Source organism: Thalassophryne amazonica, chromosome 10, assembly GCF_902500255.1.
Source record: "Thalassophryne amazonica chromosome 10, fThaAma1.1, whole genome shotgun sequence".
NCBI lineage: Eukaryota > Metazoa > Chordata > Actinopteri > Batrachoidiformes > Batrachoididae > Thalassophryne > Thalassophryne amazonica.
In genome coordinates, this window is record NC_047112.1 from 23,764,960 (window position 1) to 23,780,905 (window position 15,946).

General features: G+C 38.7%; 1 protein-coding gene across 2 annotated transcripts in view; it reads right to left on the minus strand.

The window, feature by feature from the left end:
* The window catches only part of jak1 (Janus kinase 1), a 62,029-nt gene extending 49,844 nt beyond the window's left edge, over nucleotides 1-12,185 (minus strand). For both annotated transcript variants that reach the window (XM_034179558.1, XM_034179559.1), the window contains exon 1: nucleotides 11,939-12,185. The gene's annotated coding sequence lies outside the window, so the exon portion shown is untranslated. The remainder of the gene's footprint in view (nucleotides 1-11,938) is intronic.
* Nucleotides 12,186-15,946: the final 3,761 nt, after the last annotated feature.

Sequence of the window (15,946 nt, forward strand, 5' to 3'; positions counted from 1 at the left end):
TATTATGTTTTATGTTGCACTGTAATATGAGAACACCCTGTTGGTTATTGCCATGTTGACATTACAAAGCAAAATGATGCCACTTGGCAAACTGGAAGAACCTGAGGACACTTGACTGAAACATCTGTGCATTACTAAATAATTACATAGCAGTGGTTCTCCAGTGTTTCCCCTACACGGGTAAACCCTGACAAGATGAGAACTCTTTAAATAACACCAAAGAAAAATAGAACAAATAACATAAAATAAAATAAATGCATCTTTAAAACACATGAACAGCTGCCAATAGCATTTAGTGAAGTGGAACTGACTGAACCATAAATTGAGGTACAAATTGATGACCTTACCTTGTGCAGTGTTTCACTTTAATAAAAAGCAGTTTAATTTATTTCATTTATATAGCGCCAAATCACAACAAAGCTGCATCAAGGCGCTTCACACAAGTTTACTACCTCATTTCCCATCCTAATGTCACTTAAATAACATTCCAAAATCAAATAAAATTTATTAATTTATACAGCGCCAATTCACGATGAACTTGTCTCAAGGTGCTTCACACAACATAAAACAACAACAACAAAGAAAACTGAATTAAAAATTTAGAACACAATAAAAAGATGACCATAAAAGCATACAAGAATAAAAACACATAACACTAATGATAAAACAGGGAAAACAAATGAGTCTTTAAACGTGATTTAAAAGCCTCCACAGTATCCGACTGCCGAATGTGTGCCGGGAGATCGTTCCACAGAGCTGGAGCACAGTAGGAGAAAGCTCTGTGACCGGCAGACTTTTTACTCACCCTGGGAACACACAGCAAGGGCCTGAGCTGGTACATAGGGGCTTACCAGGTCAGCAAGATAGGGAGGTGCAAGTCCATAAACAATTTTATAAACTAATAACAGTACTTTAAAATCCGATCTTGCAACAACTGGAAGCCAGTGCAGGGACGCCAAAACGGGCGTAATGTGGTCATATTTTCTGCTGTGTGTCAAAAGTCTGGCAGCAGTGTTTTGAACCAGTTGAAGACCCCTAATCCTGGACTGCGGTAAGCCAGAAAATAGAGACGAATCTTCGCTATATTTCGCAAATGGAAGAAAGCAGTCCTCATAATGTCTCTAATGTGGAGATCAAAGGACAACGTAGGATTAAAAATTACTCCAAGGTTCCTCACTTTATCCATATGATGTATAACACACAAACCTAAGCTAAGTGCTAGCTGATCAAATTGATGCTGATACCTCACTGAACCAAGAACCATAACTTCAGTCTTATCAGAATTTAAAAGTAGGAGGTTACTAGACATCCAACTTCTTACTGATACAAGTCAATATTCCAAAGATTTTAAGTGAATGAGATTACCAGCAGTTATTGGCATGTACAATTGAGTGTCATCAGCACAGCAATGAAAGGGAATCCCAAAGCGCCGCAATATATTCCCAAGGGGTGCTACATAAAGGGAAAAAAGCAGGGGGCCTAAAACGGATCCCTGCGGAACCCCAAACTTCATGTCCCTACGATCAGAGGAGGTGCCATTACACAATACACAGTAAGAACGACTGGACAGGTATGACGTCAACCATGCAAGAGCAGTTCCAGTAATCCCAAAGTGATTCTCCAGCCTACTGAGTAAAATATGATGATTCACAGTATCAAACACAGCACTAAGACCCAGCAGCACCAAGACTGTAGTAAGTGCTATCTCTGTGGAGTGATATTTTCTAAAAGCAGACTGCAGTGGCTCAAAGAGATTATTCTCAGTGAGGTAGTCCACGAGCTGTCGCAAAACCACTTTTTCCAGGATTTTAGAACAAAATGATAGATTTGATATCGGTCTATAATTTTTCAATACACTAGGGTCGAGACTGGATTTCTTAAGTAATGGTTTAATCACTGCAGACTTTAAACATTTAGGAACAGATCCAGAAGTTAATGAGAGATTTATAATTTCCAGCACAGTCGGTCCAAGAATGGGCCACAGGTCCTTAAACAGTTTTGTTGGTATAGGATCAAATAAACAGGTTGTGCTTTTAGTAGACGTCACAAGCCTCATCAGCGCGCCTAGCGGGATACCATCAAAATCTGTAAATCTGGGTAACACCTCAGTGGGTGCATCCACCTCCATAGGAATATGCGGTGGCTGGACCAAAGCCTGCTGAGATATGCTCAACCTAATATCCTCAATTTTCTTCTCGAAATAGTCCAAGACGTCCTGTGCTGAAAAGGGAGAGTGAATAACAGGTGGCTGTCCATGAATGAGAAATGGTACAGTTTCAAACAAAAACTCTGAATTATGCTTGTTTTTATTCATCAAATCAGAATAATAGGCACGCTTTGTAGCCAGTAGTGTATGCTTATAATCTAAGACAGCATCACGCCATGCAAGGTGGAACACCTCTAATTTAGAACTGCGGCGTTTCCGTTCCAAACCTCGAGCCTTCTGCCTAAGGTCATGCAAGTAACCACTGAACCAAGGTGAATGCGCCCTGGGAAGGTGTGGCCTTAAAAGAGGAGGCGCAACCTTATCCAGTGTAGCCTTGAGCGCTGAATTCAAGCCATCCGCAAGACTATCCACTGATTTAACATTCTCCAAACCTGAAGCCAAAATTTCAGGCAGTCTGGCTTCGAGTTCAGTCATAGTTGAGGGATTAATGCGTCGCCGCAGAGATAGACAAGGCTTTCGGTCCACTAAATGTGGCAACATAAACGCACACCTAATAAATGAGTGGTCAGAGACCACCGAGGCAAGAGGCAAAATGTTAATGTTCGTGACAGCAAGGCCAGGTGTGAGAACCAAATCCAGGGTATTTCCACTAATGTGTGTTGAATCCTGAATGCATTGCTGGAATCCCAACGCATCCACAAGTTCCATAAATGACTTGCAAAGGGGATCAGAGGGCTTATTTATATGAATGTTAAAGTCACCAATAATCAAAATGTTGTCCGCACTAGCTGACAGGCTAGAGATGAACGCACCAAATTCATCTAAGAATTCAGAATATGGGCCAGGAGGCCTATAAACAGTGACAAAATAACATGACTGATTTCCATACTTCTGACCCTGACAATATGTAGCATCATGAGCAGAGCGGAGAGTCACATGCTCAAACAAATTATATTTATGACCCCCAACAGTCAATAAGGTAAACCTGGATTTATAAATAAAAGCAACACCTCCGCCTTGCTTTGCACCACGAGACGTGACTAAATGTGTACCCTTGTGGGCAGGCCTCTTCAGAGGAAGAACAGCTGTGGGTTTGAGCCAGGTTTCACATAACCCAATCATGTCCAAGTGATGATCCATAATTAGATCGCTGATCAACAGGGATTTTGAGGACAGTGATCTGATGTTAATGAGACCCAAACTGAAGACTTCTGTCGGTTTGAAAGACTGACATCTTTGAATAGGCCTGAGTAGCTTAAAATCCACTCCACGTTTTCCATCCAGCGCCCGGAGAGTGTCAGAAACCGCTGTCGTCACATCAAGACTACAAGTCCCAGAAACTCCAGCGCTCTGATGACGTGGGTGCCGAGCATCGATGCGCTCAACTGACCAGATAACCAGCACAGACGACCCAGTCCGATGGAATACAAACTTTCTCCGGGAGCCTCTGTGGACGCAGCGATGTCGGCGGAGCAAACCAAGCTCTCTGATAGCGAGAATGTCCCGAGGGACGGTGTTGTTCAGGCTCCGTAGCTCAGCTGCAGAGTAGCTTAGCATCGCGCTAGCCAAGGGAGTGACGTACAGCGTCATGCAGTGCAAAAAAGGCACTAAACAATTAAAAATGGTTAAAAATGCACACTGAAGGACCAAGAACCATGTCAAGTGCATACCCAAAGATATATATATAAAAAAAAAACACCACACACTCAAAAGCACTAAAAACCAAGTTACAAACGAGAAAAACCAGAGGAGCGGCGAACACACGCCAGTCTCACAGTCCAGCATCTGCATTCCCAAACGTAAAGGCTTATTATTACTCCCAAATATATGATAAATCATTTTTCTACTTTATTCCAACTAACAGATAACCTTTTATAATGCTTAAAGTGAAAAAATATGTTTATGTCAAGTTAGGTTCAAAAATTTACCCCTTAAGCCCTAGAGCCTATTTCACCAAAATCACATACCCATACATTATGATTTATTTCTCAGCTTGTACAAGGTCAAAAATGCAAATGTTTGGATCAGCTAAAAGGGGATGTTGTGGATGCAAAAAAAAAAATGAAAGTAAATAATACTTGGTAGGAGTAAATGAGGTTTGTTTTCCCCCCCCAAAAAATGAATTCCGATTTATGTCTTTATTTGCTTGGCGTTTCAGCTGTGGTTAGTTGATATGTGATTGAAATGGATACTTTTGTAGAGGAGACTTCGCTTGACATTTTGATGTATAATAAGTGTATGTTGGTGTCAGCATTGGTTAGTTATGAGTGTTCAAATGCTCCAAAACAGGGCAAGTCGACTCTAGGGTTTAAGAGGTTAAATCAAATATTTCAAAGCAAACAGAGGATTTTATTTCAAACTATACATTTTTCAAAATTGTTGTTTTTGCAACACATCAAACTAGCTGTTTGGATTAACATTTGTGATGTACTTATATGTAAATTAACCACAGGACAAAATGTGGTACTATTTAACAAATAGGAAAAGTTTTAGTAGTTGGGGGAGTTTTTGGCATAAAATCCCGAGTTTGTGACAAAGACATTTTTTATAAAGTAACCCACATAAAAAGAACTGCAGATTCACGCCATTTAAAAAAAAAAAAAAAAAAACACCTCTGTCCTCAGCTTTTCCCTCTTTCTCTCATAGAAGGAGGGACGAGTGACCTAAGGCGATGGCTGGATGGGTACTATGTCTCTTCGGAGCATATCTGGACACCGCTGGAATAACTTTGTGTTAAGCAAGGGGTTACTTAGGGGGACTCAGATGAGGAGTATCACTTTCATTAGGAGGAAGTGCCAGCCTCAATATTTTGGCCATGTGGAGTGTTTCTCTATCCATGAGCCAGCACTGTAGGTGCCTGATTGTTGAAAACCCCAATGGCTGGAGAAGGTCGAGATGCTTCACCTTCTTGCAGCAGATAGATGGCTATTTTAGAAATGTGGGAATGGACCTGTTGTAAGCCTGGGTGGCTGCAACCCAGGACCCAAGGCAGTTCCATGGTGTTCCTAGATTTGACTTGATGGAAAACTGGGGCTGTTTCCAAAGCAAAACTACAGGTGATGGGTGCATCGACCCATCAATCAAATTTTCTGCTCTTCTTCTGTCAAATTACAGTTAAAGACTTAAAATTAAACCCTTCCTGGGTCATAAATTGGTTTCAGAAGTTTGGTTTAGCCTGCGCTAAATCTTGTTTTTTTATTGGCTTTTATTCACAATCTCCCCATTACAAAATCTTGTGTTTGGGCTCATTATATTGTGGACAAAGTAGGTTCTCTCTTGACATCCACATTTGGTCGCATTTCATATACTGGTGTATCAAGAAGGGTGGACTTGCAACGCTCTCTTTAAATTTTATGAACATTAGATGTAATTCCTTGGAGAAGAGAAGACCTATCAAGACAATCTTGGTGTCATTTTAAAGCTTAGGATATTCTCTTTCCAGTGATATGTATTTCATAACATTTGGACATAAATCAAGGAACTTCTGGTCTGTTGAAATAATTTGTCAGGGGTGGACTCGGCGGTGGTTCCGGTGGTGATTCAATAATTAATTCAACAATTCATAGTCATATGGTATATTATGAAAGCACAGGTTCTTCTGAACATTTTGATACCAGCTTCATAGATTGTGCATGAAAACTGACTGAATAATGCTATTGTTTGCAAAAAAGATCAATTCCAAGAAAATCAACAAAAACATTTTGAATTCCAATACATTTTCCATTTATTTATGCCACATAAATATTGACTGAATAATGCTATTGTTTGCAAAAAAGATCAATTCCAAGAAAATCAACAAAAACATTTTGAATTCCAATACATTTTCCATTTATTTATGCCACATAAATTGGCTTTTTCTCTAAAACTAAATGGAATAATTAAATCCAGAAGGTTGCATTTGAAATGGATTAATGTGTATGCTTAACATAATGAAGTTTGAAAAAAATTACCATTCTGACCCTGTTACACTCTTTAGGCCCAGTTTGCGAAATGTGACCATTTGAATATTTTGTTGATAAAGCAACTAAACAATAAGACAAATCTGACCTACTTGGCTTTCTCCTGGGCTGCTCTGATTTTAAGGGATTAAATTTAGGGAGAAATTATAATTAACTGCCAATTATTCCTTTACAAATATTACCTCAATCCTTACAAATTAACCATACAACACACACAAATGTAATAAATCAAACAAATAAAACATTCTTTAAAATGACCATTGTGTGTGTCACATGCACTTCATCATGTCACACACTTTAAATGTCGCATAAACCAAATGTCTTAAAAACTGTTTTGACTCACTAGACTAAACAGAGGCAACATGTCAGAAACAAAATGATCATAAGAACATACAGACAGGCCAGAAACTAAGACAAAGAATGACATAATCAAGCATTCAGTAGATTCATCTAAAACTGAGTTTCAGTTTGAACAGAGACCTCAATCTGCTAAGAATATTTAACATCTGGCTGGGCTTTCATCGTTTTAGCAAAACAAAGCAATCAAACAACCCTACGGTTGAAGCTATTTAAACCATTTCAAGTCTAACAATGATGACCAATTCCATTTTCTGAAGTGTGTCATACAAAATTCTGGCGAATATTATTAAACTGTGTATACGTACATTAGCTAAGAGGAAGCCACAACAAATATATGAAGCAATTTTAGTTCTTTGGAAGGGATTTGTAACATTTACCAAAACTAGCGCATTCCCATGGGCTCTAGATTGGGTAGTGGGTATAAAATAGGTAGCTAACATTTTTCAAGGGTGGTAATAAATTTTGCAAAGTATCTATAATGAGTTGGAATGGTGTTTGAGTCAAGAATGGTTTTAGAACCTTAGACCTCAACAGTTTCTAGAGAAAGAACTCAACTCATTTCCTGTTAATTACAGAATTTTAATGTTAATTTACTGTCTTAATGTATTTATAAATTTTTTAGGTTCTTGTTATCATATATACACTATTATTATCATCATGATCATCATCATTATGAGTATTATTTTATTATTACTTCTATTTTGTCATTTGATTTGTAAATGGACCACAATTGAATTAAGTGTTTTAACTTTCTTCTGTCATCTATGTATTTTTAACATTGCCTGCATTGTGAGGAAGGTTCAGCTTCAACATTTTGGCCATGTGCCATGTGTCGTTTTTTTCTGCAGGTGATCCAGCGCATAGGTGTCTAAGTGTTGACGATCCTAGTAGTTGGAGAAGGCCAAGGGGATGCTCACGTTTCACCTTGTTGCAGCAGATAGATGGATATTTTTGAGATGTGGGGAAGGACTACTTGCATGGGTGGTTGCCATCCAAGGCTCAAGGTGACTCTTTGGTGTCATATATGCAGCAAAGCGCTGAACCAGGACATGCTGCCAGCCAGACTTGATTTGACATGTTAATGATTAATACAGTCATTCTGATATTGTCTGCTGATAGCCAAGAAACATCACATCTTGATAATGATACATCCTTGCTTTAGTCACATTTAAACAAAAATATTAATTTTTATGCTATCAATGTTGGCTCAATTTCTCACCATGATATCAAAAATGGCACAGAGTATCAATATATTAAACAAATATATCAATATTTTTCAAGCTATTGTAATGAAGTTAGAAATTCCACTATTATGACAGTGCTCCACACATACTATACATATTCAACTATGTTTGATACATCCACCAAGAACATAATAAAATCATTGGCGTTTATTTATTTGTCTGTCTGTCTGTTAGCAGGATTACGTCCAAACTATCAATCAATGAATTTTATTTATATAGCGCCAAATCACAACAAACAGTTGCCCCAAGGCGCTTTATATTGTAAGGCAAGGCCATACAATAATTACATAAAAACCCCAACGGTCAAAACGACCCCCTGTGAGCAAGCACTTGGCGACAGTGGGAAGGAAAAACTCCCTTTTAACAGGAAGAAACCTCCAGCAGAACCAGGCTCAAGGAGGGGCAGTCTTCTGCTGGGACTACTGAACAGATTTTGAATAACTTTTCACCACAGATACATATTAGGCCATGGAAGACTCCATTCAATTTTGGAGGTGATCCGGATTCGGACTCTGGATCAAGATTTCACCTTATATAGGCTTTGAAGGATTACGTCAAAACTACTTCACGGATTCTCACCAAATTTGCACCACAGATAGAAATTAGGGCATGGAAGACTCCACTGAATCTTGGAAGTGATCTGGATCCGAATCCAGATTCTGGATCAAGACATCACTTTATATAGGTTTTGAAGGATTACGTCAAAACTACTTCACAGATTCTCACCAAATTTGCACCACAGACAGATATTGGAGCATTCGCCCTATTAAGATTTCAAATAGTGCAAAATCTCCCAAAACTTCGGAGAGGTCGCCACGCTGCGAGATGTCATTAACAATGAGAACTGCATTGAGATGGTCTGATCAGGCTGCACTTTAACTGCTGCACATGGACAACAGCACTAACATCACAACATAAAACTCTTTGTATATTGTGCCTAAAATGTTTGTGAATTCTTCAGTCTGGGGGAAAGTGAAGTTTGCACTTTAACTTCCTGCTTATTGTCCTTTACAACACTTTGTTCCAGATTAATATATATATAAAATGTCTGAAATTCGGTTTGTGTTGATTAAATTCCACACAGATTAAACGTAGCAGACACAGATTATTTGGAATATTTGTTTTAGCAAGTTTTCAAGGTCTCATGCATGCAGCCTCTTACTACCATGATGAAAAGCATAAAAATGTACATTCTGGTAGTATAATGTTCATTTGCAATTGTCGTTATGTGGATCCTCTATGTTGTTTAGACCGCAGCAACTCTCTGGCGTGCAAGGGATTATGGGATATCTCAATATGGCGAATGGAAGACTCCACTGAATTTTGGAGGTGATCCGGATCTGTTTTCTGGATCAAGATTTCATTTTATATAGGCTTTGAAGGATGATGTTAAAACTACTTTATTTGCAGCACAGATAGATAATGGGGCATAAAAGACTCCACTGAATTTGTGAGGTGATCCGGATCCAGATTCTGGATCAAGATTTCACTTTATATACGCTTTGAAGGATTACGTCAAAACTACTGCGTGGATTCTCACCAAATCTGCACCACAAATAGAATTAGGGCATACAAGACTCCACTGAATTTTGGAGGTGATCCGGATCCAGATTGGTGGACGTCATAAATCTCTAACTGCTCTTGTTTTTCTGTGCAGTTAATGCTATCTCTGTTGTTCTCCTCTCTTCTCCAGACTGCAGTTCAGCCAAAAATTCACTCAATTTTTGTCACAGGACTGCTGGTCTCAGCTGAGTCACTTGAAGCTTCAATTCTGCAGTGAGGAGCACAGAATTTTTCTTTCTTACAGGACCTGGAGAGATCAGGTTTTATTTTTGACTTTATTCTACATGTCTCAGTTAAAATTAATTTACTTTGAGGAAATATCACCATTTTAGATTTCCAAATTCAGAGAATTCATAGAATTCCTAAGTGATGGTGGTCAGTGCATGAACCACCACTGTAAATCGTAACACTTTAAACATTACTTTGTACCTTTTCATAAGTGGAAAAACCTATTCATATGGCTTCATTATTCACTTTTGTACACTTTTCTGCAGTTAGTTTTTAGTGTCTGCCATCTTAGATTTTCTCCTCTCATTCCATTCTTGCCTTCTTGCATCACAAAAGATCTCCTCACAGACTGTACCCTTCTATATCAGGAGAGGGTTAAATTTGTAAGCCTTTTTGTCTCACTGCATCACACAAATGAAGTGAAATATTATAAGAAATAAGTTTTAATCTACTGATAAATTAGCTGAAAAACAGAAAAAAGATTTATTTAAAAGTAAAAAAATGAAACTAATGGTAAATGGACTGCATTTATATAGCGCTTTTCCATCTGCATCAAATGCTCAAAGTGCTTTACAATAATGGCTCACATTCACCCCGATGTCAGGGTGCTGCCATACAACGCGCTCACTACACACCGGGAGCAATAGGGGATTAAAGACCTTGCCCAAGGGCCCTTAGTGATTTTCCAGTCAGGCTTGGATTTGAACTGAGAATCTTCTGGTCAAGCCCAACGCCTTAACCACTAGAACATCACCTCCCCTAAAATGATAAATAAATGATCTGACTTCCTAATGCAATTAAAATGACTGCTTCCATTGGTACACTGTGAAGTAGAGCATCAGCTTTTCTTCAGCAATGTGTGATGCAGAACTGCTAATGCTTTCTTGTTATCTATGACTATAACCAACAGGATGGTCATTGTGTCCCGCAGCAGCCTGTACTTAAAGTGCTTGAAATGGACCAATATCTCCACAAGGTGTACATTTACCATTAACGCAACTACACTAGAATTTCACCAAGAGCTCTTCTTGTAAGAAATTAAAGCTAAAATGAACTGAAATGCCAGGGCTACCTGAAGAGCACAGACAGCCTGAAGGACACACACACCTGGAGCTGAAACAATTTGGTAGTCCAACTCCTGAACCACCTCCTTGATACTGCAGTCTTCACTATTTCATTTTATTTTATTTTTTGACATCATACAAAACCATCACTTAAAACATTCAAAAATTAAAGTTGCTAGTTTGCAATTCAAGTAATGGGTAGTTGCAGCAGCAATTCTAATAGCAAATGTAACCAATTCCGTCATTCAGGGGGACAAAATATAACCGCTTCTGAAATACAGCAGCTCCATCTGATCATCTTATTGTAACTTGAAAATCTCTGGAATGTGGCTATTTAGGATTCCAAATCTTCAACCTCTGGGGGGAGTCACACATAATTTAGAAATATGTAGACATCACACTGAGTTGTAAAAAGGTCCAAAAGGCAATTTTCACTTTTTTCTTTTTAACATTATATATCGGGGTGCGTTATACACCTTCTTCAAGGTTTGATATTTCTCAGGGTTTCAAAGTCACAAGTTCCTGTCAAGAAATCCTCACATAGGCATACGCTTAAATACTAAATTAAAGAGATGGAATAATTATTTGAGATGTTCAACAAATGAGAATTTGCGGTTTCCACATCCTGTAGTTTTTATATTTCATTTTACGTAGTAGCCTTAAAAACAGACACCTGAACTTCACAGTATATTTTACAGTTAACAGTTTTTAACAGTGCACAGCCCAGATTTAATGGCTCGGTACATGTAAATGAGGTGATTCTTGTTTTTTTTTTTGTGCACATTATTTAGTAACTGGCAATAAAACTTGAAGCTGACTTTACAATATTATATTTTTTCAAAATATCGAATAACTGGCTGGTTTCACTTTCACCTTACAAAAAGATAGGGACAAAAACATACTTTTAGAAAACAAATATAATTCCACTCTTTTTCATATGTATGTATGTATGTATGTATGATGTCCACTGCGAAAGATAAAATCTATGTCCACTGCGAAAGATAAAATGTAGTCTCTATTTTGACACCGTTAAACTCATTTTTGAGAAATGATTTCTCAAGGCCTAGTTCGTGACTACGTCACGTAAAAAAGTGTTAAATAATGACTCTATACATTCCTTAAGGGTGTCTTTTTATGATTAAATTGTGCCTTGGCAATGCGTGTAATGTACAAAATCTTAATTTTTGACACTATAAATTCATTAACGTTATAGCTTGATATATAGGTGCATTAGGTGGCTACAAGAAACTAACAAATAGATCATTTTTACTTGACAACTGGACAATTATGATGAATATTTAAATCAGTAAATATGCTTTTCGAAAGTTATATTTTATAGAACACTTAACTCACCGAACAAGCGTCGCCAGACAACTGGCAAATTTACTTCCTTTTCGTTTTTAGTACATCGGCGTCCTTGTCCGAGTTCAAACTCTTTCCGGAGGATGTAAATGATCCTTTTCTGATATTCGACGTCAAAACATCAACAGAAAATGCGCAGTGTCCTCCAAATTACGAATTAAAGGCAATTTCTTGACGTTTTGACACAACCACCAATAATGCAGCTCTAACAACCCTTGGTAATGACAAATTACGTCTCTATTCCCGTAAACAGCGCAAAGGCCACATCCCTACTTCGGCAGCGGATTGGCTGATTTGCCCGTCAATCAAGAAGACAACGGGATGGCGCACCAATTCTAAAATTTGATTGGGCAATGTATACGCCATTTAACAACCTACGATATGTTATTGGGTTTTTTTTATTTTGCAAAGGGGCGGGTTTTTGCTATGTGTCACGTTTCCAGGGAAAAGCCCACGCCGGGATTTTGGAAAGTTGTTCGGAGAAAGAGTTTCTTCGTTCTCGACGTTTTCTTTTTCTAACACCGCTGATGTGCCTGATTAATTCCTCCCGTCAGTCTCTCGGTGATTTTTCTGCTCCAGATGTCTCCCCAGAGAGGCCTTCAAGTGGCCGTAGAGTGCCTTTATTAGAGAGAATGGCGGCATGATAATAAATAATAAATCGGTCACGTGACTCATGGTGCCATCTTGGGGCAAAAATGATGTTGGCTGTTAATGTGTTTACATGTAAATCCAGCTATTTTATTTATTTATTCGCTGAAAATGTCAGGTTGCTGTGCATTTGGATGCACAAATAGTCACAGCAAGGGTTTTGAGATGTACAGATTCCCTTCAGATCCGAACAGAAGAAAAATTTGGGAAAATAAAGTCAGCCGTGTGGGATGGAAGAGACTTCAAGTTCTGAGAGGTAAATTTATTCTTCAGTCTCATGTACAGTAAAACTCACCTACTGTCGTTGTAGAAACCAGATATTTGCAGTCACCGGACAAAAAAGTCCCAAAGTTTTTGTATTGTTTTCCATGTAATAAACACCCTATATAACGGATTTTGTACAGCGGAGTTTTCACTCACATCCGATAAAATGTTCCGTCCGATCGCACTGTATTTCCATTAAACACCTTGCATGTGGGGCCGGAGACATTTACGTGATTAAAAGTGCGACTGTTTATTTTTATGCCCCGCGTGGCATGTAGCATCTAGATTGTCCGTCCTTCCTTCTGTCTATCCATCCGTCTGTCTGTCCAGCCGCAATTCGTTCGCCGCAATGTAGCTCGGCACCTATTGCTCACAGAAACTTCATATTTGGTGGTAGGGTTGCCAACTCTCTGAAAAATAAATAAGGGACACCTCACTGGCAGGGCTGACCGGCCCATGGAAATGCGCACCTCTATCTATTAGCGTCACTCAGGACAGGAAGGCGCCATTACTAAGGGTGGAAATGTGCAGCTCATCAATAATAAACTGACTGCTTTTTTTGCACTAGCGTCACTATTTCTTAATGGATTTTAATAAATGTAGGCTTGTTTCAAAGCCCTTTGAAAGCTCTTTCCAATGCACCTATGCATGTGTGGGTGAAAAAAAAAATGTTTATGTAAAATGCAGAAATCTGGGGAAATTACAACAAACTGTGCTGCTTTTCTCACTTTGTCGCTATTTGTTAACAGATTTTAATAAAAGTAGGCTTGTTTTAAAGCCCTTTAATTGCTCTTTCTAATGAACCTATACATGTCTAGGTAGAAAAAAGTGTTTTATGTAAAGTGTGGAAATTTGTGGAAAATATTCCATTCTGTTCATTTACTGTGATTTTTTTTTCCTGTCATCATAATTCTCGATGGATTTTTATAAATGAAGCCTTGTAAGTTGTATTCATGCTAATTAAAAGGTCTAACGAACCCATACATGTCTGGATAAAAAAAATCCTTATGTATTAAAATATAAATCTGAAGTATGCCTTGCCATTGTGCTCATTTACCTTGCTGCTTTTTCCACTGTAATATTACTGCTAGTCTTTTAATGACAACAACATATATATGATTTTTACTAACATTTTATTACAAGTAGATATAAAGCCATTCAGAATTTATGACTTTTGACCCTCAGTCAGGGTAAAAAGTACCTCCTCCATCCCCTCCAACCACACTGTTCAAATTTAAATGCCTCCTGTGACCACCATGTACATATCATATTAAACAACAGCTGCAAGTATATGTATAGACATAAATATATTTAAACATTTTTGTTTCCGCATGTGAACGCAGCTTAATGAAAAGCACTTATGGCGTTGAGTTATAGTCTCAGTATATTGATATTAAATTGTGGCATAACGACTTTAAAATAGACATTTGTTTTACATAGTTACATTAAGGCTCTTGTACAGTTAATTTTAGTATTGGAGAATTTGTTTTTGTGGTTCATGCAGTTGATGATGAAGCACTGGCTGCCTTTTTTCTCCTCATATCGCTTCTGTTTAACAGGATCAAGGTCTCTCTCCACCCTCAGTAATGGCCGCCGTGGGGCACGCCGCTAGTCACGTGACGTCCATTCCAGTCTCTATTTCCATGGACCGGCCAACTGACCATTGCCTTCACCCTTCCCAGCGTGTGTGTGAAACGATTTTTAACCATTTGACTATTGACTTGACCCTGAATTTAAGTAGATGCACACATGCATTTGTTATATGAACATGCGGAAAACAAATTATTATTTAGCAATTTATTTTTAGTACAAAATAAATTTTCACTCACAATTTCAATATGGGCATCCTGTCCTGCTTCAAAATATATATAAAAAAATCTTTAAAAATAAATCTCTCTGTCGTGTTATTGCTTAACTTAAAAGTATAAATTAACAAAAAAAAAAAAAAAAAATCCAAAACAATGTAACTGAAAGTCTGAAAAAGTAAACAATACTTATAGCTGTTGTCGCGCACCTTTTCCACCCAGCCATTTTCCTTTTCCCATTTGCCCATGTATTTTTGCTTTCTTTTTTGTTTTGTTTTTTTCGAGGAGGAGTAACGACGTTACAGACATTGCTGTTCGTAGGCGTATCTGCAGTGCCAGTGTCGGTGTCTGTGCCGGTATCAGCCATGCTGCTAAGGTCATCCGACGACCGTCATCGGCTCATATTTCTCGTCCGGGATCTTCTTGCGAGCAGATGTCCCACAACCAATGAGATAAGAGTGATTCTGTATCATCAACTCGTGTCTGTCAGCTCATTGGTGAAGAGCAGGAGAGAGGCTGGGATCAAATTTACCGTAAGTTTCCATATAAAGCGCAAGTCAATTCCATTGACATTTTACAGACTTTGATTCTCACAGAAATACGGGACAAACTGCGTCCCGTTTCAGGTCAATACGGAACGCACACCTTTATTTCTAAATAAGGGACGATTCCGTTTTTCAAGGGACGGTTGGCAACCCTTTTGGTGGGTACGTGCCTTGGAGGAGTACTTCGCATGGGTTCGAAGGCCAGTGACCTTGACCTACTTTTGAAGGTCACCAATGGTCACAACTGTCATATCCTTTGCCGCAACGTAGCTCGGCACCTTTTGCTCACAGAAACTTCGTATTTGGTGGGTATTTGCCTTGAAGGAGTACTTCGCATGGGTTCGAAGGCCGGTGACCTTGACTTACTTTTCAAAGTCACCAATGGTCACAACTGTCAAATCCTTCGCCACAACATTGCTCGGCACCCATTGCTCGCAGAAACTTCATATTTGGTGGGTACATGCTTTGGAGGAGTACTTTGCATCGGTTTGAAGGCCAGTAACCTAGTTTCCAAGGTCACCAATGGTCACAACTGCCAAATCCTTTGCCATAACATAGCTCAGCACCTGTTGCTCACAGAAACTTCATATTTGATGGGTACATGCCTTGGAGGAGTACTTTGCGTGGGTTCAAAGGTCGTGGCCTTGACCTACTTTTCAAGGTCACCAATGGTTACAACTGTCATATCCTTCGCCTGAAATTTGTTCGCCGCATTTTACCTCAGCACCTATTGCTTG